This window comes from Etheostoma spectabile, chromosome 18 (assembly GCF_008692095.1).
Source record: "Etheostoma spectabile isolate EspeVRDwgs_2016 chromosome 18, UIUC_Espe_1.0, whole genome shotgun sequence".
In the NCBI taxonomy this organism is placed as follows: Eukaryota; Metazoa; Chordata; class Actinopteri; order Perciformes; family Percidae; genus Etheostoma; species Etheostoma spectabile.
The window spans coordinates 14,477,680-14,482,499 of record NC_045750.1 but is presented as its reverse complement, the minus strand read 5'-3'; positions in this window follow the sequence as shown (position 1 = coordinate 14,482,499).

Sequence of the window (4,820 nt, the reverse complement as noted above, 5' to 3'; positions counted from 1 at the left end):
CACACACACACACACACACACACAGACACACACGTGCCAAAGGACAAACAGTCATCAATGTGGCCGCGCGTCCCTCTATGTGTTTACACCTCATTGTGAGGACAGGAGTATGTGTATCTGATTCATTACCTTTTAGTTTATGTGCAGTGCTGCAAGAGTGGTGTTTGTTTATGACTACTTACCTGTGTGTGGTGACACACACACACACACACACACACACAAACACATGCACACAAGGTGTCATGATACTGTCAGCAATGGCTTTGGCTGCAGCTCCTGCAGGCATGTGGTCCTGCCACCTATAATCTACAATGAGCTGAGAATGAGTTCCTTTGTAGACGCCGCCTTTCCTGGACACACACATATACTGTATTTTTTCTCTCTCCCTTTCTTTCTCTCTCTCTACACGCATACACCTAATCATATATGCAGCTGGTGTAATAATAAGGCAGAGTGCAGACAGTACTGGAATAACTACTGAGACAGGGTGATATTTCACAACCCTAATAATTGGATACGTCTCTATTCCCTAATTACCAACTAAATCATATACGCTGCAGCGCCACACCATACAGATGAAACACACACACACACACACACACACACACACACACACACACGCACACACAGCTGTCCGCAAATTTATACATTCAAACATCAATGTGTCCGTCTGTGTCACTTACTGACTCACATGCAGACATGAATAAATTTCATCCATGTAAACTCTTTTTTTATTTTTTATTTTTCTCCCTGCGTCTTGTACAAGCTGACATTGTATACAACACCATAATGTGTTGTACTGCATGCAGTCACACTCAGCTGCTGACCATATGTTTATGGACAGTTACGCTGAGAACGCTTTGTCTGTCTACACACATTCTAAAGTGTGTGGCTTTTGAGAAGAAACGAGACCACATGAAGTCATAAACCCTTGAGGCACAAGATGGGTATGTTTTTGTGTTTGAGCTGATGTCAGCACACAGACAAGTACAACATGTCATGTCAACATTTTAAAGACCTGTACCACCTGTATATGACTTTTTGTGCTGGTGTTTCCGCATTCTATTCTCTAAATCACCAAAAATCATTAAAAGACTCTTTTTTTTCTGGTGTGTATAAAAACCAAGGTAGCAGAAACTACAATGTAAGCTTTTTTTGTGATACTTTATTGATCCCTGTGGGGAAAATAATCTTTTTGCTTCAGCGTTTTGAGGGAGGTCAGAGAGCAGGGTCAGCTACTGAACAGTGTAAAGAACGCAATATATTAAGTGAAAAGCCAAACAGAACAGGAAGCAGAAAAGCCAAGCCCTGTGTATCGGGTTTACAGACACAGACATGTTGACGTTTATCATATGAATTTAATTTGATATCACTTATCGCGCTTCAGTTGCTTTCAGGGAGTAAAGCAGTGGTGTACTGGGTGAAATGAAACTGGAATCAGCATACCTGATTAATCTGCAGTCTGTCTGTTGAGGCTTTTGTGAGGTTACAATATAAATATATATCATATATTATCGGTTGTATTGGGGGAAATTAAATCTTTTAATGAAAGAGGGGATGAAAATTTATTTTTAAATTAACATTGCAAAACAAAATATGGAATTGTTGTTTTGGGGCGTGGATGTTCTATGAAAAGAATCAGATGCCATTTGTGTGAAAGCATTTTGTTTGTGACTGTCATTATGTGATTAGGTGATGCAGATGGTAGCCATCCACATCACCATCATATCTATAATCACAGTGAAGACTGCTTTGGGGTGTTATTTTTTTAACTGAACATGGTCTTTATTGTAGTGGCAATGGGGAGCAATGAAACTCAATGTGTTTGTTTGGTTAAACCATATAGTAAGCAATTATAGTGTAAAAAATCTGGACTGGCACATCTTAAAAGAATGAAAATGGTGTTTTCAAAGATGTTTATTTAACCACAGTGGGGAAATTTTGCTGATAAAATTGTTTTTTTTCCCTCTTTTTCAGCAAAACATTGCTCCATACACACATTCCCACCTGGTTAAGTGCCTTGTTCAAGGACTCCTTCACAGGGTGGATGTTTTATCACCATGGGGACTTACTGTAGTCCTGGGCCCACAAATGTAACTTAAAGTAATAGGCACTTGGCTCTGGGATGGTTTTAAAAATACAAAATCTTTACGGATTAAAAATATATAATATTAAGAGTAATAAATGACCTTGTTTGCAGGAGTGTCCAGTCAAATGTTTAACTGAAATCTCTTTTATAATGGTGATTAATGCTTTTTGGTCTACAGGGCCAGTACCGCAACTGGCCACTGGAACAAATTAGCAGCAAGGCTGTGGCATCAACACCCTTCATTTGGATTTTTATAAGATAGTAACCACTGGCACAAAGTACAGCTTAAATCACCAGAGACATGGCAACAATCCTAGTTGAAATCAATTAGGATATCCCAGCATACTAATTGTGCCATAAAGGAAGTTTGCCATCATGTCAGAGCGTTATCTGTTTTTTCCAGACATGAGGAGAGAGAGATGGTGGATGCTGGTATATGTGATAACAGCAAGGGTTTGGTTCTTGTTTGGAAAGTGGATAGAGAAACTATGCTTGCCTAAATTTGCCGTTTTGAAACAGCATAGCTTTTAAGAAATATGTTCGGTAATGTCCAAACAGAAAAGTCTTTCAACGGCTTAAAGACCCTGGTTCAAATCCAGGCAGTCACATATGGCATCAAGCTGTCCCTAGACATCGTGCAATTCAACAGGGGAAGCGATCGGCATAATTTGCTCACAAATACACTTATTTTGCCAGTATGAAGGATTGAATTGGCAAATGTCTTTCTGTAACACAAGTCTCCCTTCATGTTTCTCCATAATACAGCTGGTCTTCCTATTGTCATATATAACAACTCGTACTGTTTGTCTTTGCACAGAAATGTCTATGTTTGTGATTGTTGTAATTTATTGCCAATTAGTTTGAATTTGAAGTCTAAAGTTTAGACGTCTGTTAAGATTATATTTGGTTTTACAGTGTTTTATTTAGACTGATATAATTTAAAGCTAAGCAAATTATTCTCTCTCTTCAATAAATTAAGTATTGTAACATTTTAAATCTGCTTACCAACTATGACAGACTTTTTTCAGATTATATTATTAAAAAAACATCACCCAAATCTTTTTTTTGTCAAACACTATACTTCCATTGTGTGTGTGTGTGTGTGTGTGTGTGTGTGTGTGGGGATATGTTTTGTATGGGTGTGTGTGTCATGTGTTTTATTCCATCTCCATCTGTCTCCCAATGAAAAGCAGGTATTCGGCTGGGTCTTATCAGCTCTGCTCAGACTGTGGGCTGTGACTCATTCAGGCCCTCATCTGACACATCTGACGCCCATCGATGTGGCCCTGAATGTTAACTTCTGCAGATTCAACTCCATCTACAACTTATTTCTGCTACAGTTGCTCTGCTCTGAATAGACTTGTACCTTTCACAGACCTGTGTGTGTGTGTGTGTGAGTATACAGAAAAAAATTCCATCTTTCTGTACTGAACTGACAGAACAGAATTCTAGCTCTCTGTGATCCCACATAGTTCAAAAAATCATAGTGTCCAATATGCTGAGTTGACAGAAGGTTGTAGCTCAATGAACTGTGCGGTGGCATAAATCTGTTGCTATTCTGCTCACCAAACATGGTTTATTAACTGCTGCAAATATAACCTTTAATCTCTAATGGGTTTTGCTCACTCTTTTCACCACTTAAATGCCTTTAATATCCTTTTTCTACTACTTGATAGAAACTATGCATGTATATGTAGCTCAAAACAATTTCACAGAATGAAAAAGGTAAATTGAAAAACAACATATGTTGTTTGTCCTTTTCATTTAGAACAGTTCACAGAAGCCTTTTCTGTTCAGCGGGATGATATTTAAAATGTTAAAACATTTGTGTTGAAAAATAAATACATTTTAATCATGTGACAATGCTATAACTAAAGTAAATGTAAACATGTAAAAAGTCCTGCTAGCGAGGTTAAAACCAGCACCGTTTTGGCCATGTCTGCTTTACAAAGGGCATGGCGCACACTCTGATCTCACTAGACAAAAACTCAGTTTTCCCTGTCTACACATCAACACTGAAAATTGAGGTTTCTGAAAATTTTCTCCCTGGAAGGAATTTTTTTCAAAAGATCCATTTTCAGTGAGTTAAAAAACAGACAAAAGGCCAAAAACATGAAGAAAGCTATGATTTAAAAAATACCCGTGTGCGGTTATAGGTACATAGGTAGGCCTAAGTTAGCTCAAGTGGCCCATATGCGTTTTTCTGGGGGTAAGAAGTCAGTTAGATTGGCTGTGTCTCTTCTACATACATTCCACGTTCACTGACCTCTTACCACCGTAGTGCCCATTTTCGATGGTTAGTATTGTCCCAAAAGAACCCTTATGTTAAAACACTTACCAGAAATGACGAATGGTCGGCTTGGCACGCCGCTTCTCAAAATCTGACAAAAATCTATTAAACTGACCTATGTCCATCAACAAAACAGACAGATTCAGCAACCGTATGGCCTATTTCTCGCTTAATGGAGAATTCCAGTCATTTTCAGTGCTGTCACTAGAGAGAAAAATAAAAACAATCGGTGCTGCCCACACCGTGTTATCCTCCTGTTAGAGGCAGCACCCAACAGACTTTAACAGGGCAAGTTTTAAATGTGTTTTTAGCCTCTAAACATGTTTAAAATGTCATTACAAGTGCCTAGCCATGAGCAGTGATTCCTTCCGAGTGAACAGAGAGAATTTTACTAAAAGAAAGTTTAAAACTTGCCCTGTTAAAGCCTGTTGGGTGCTAACT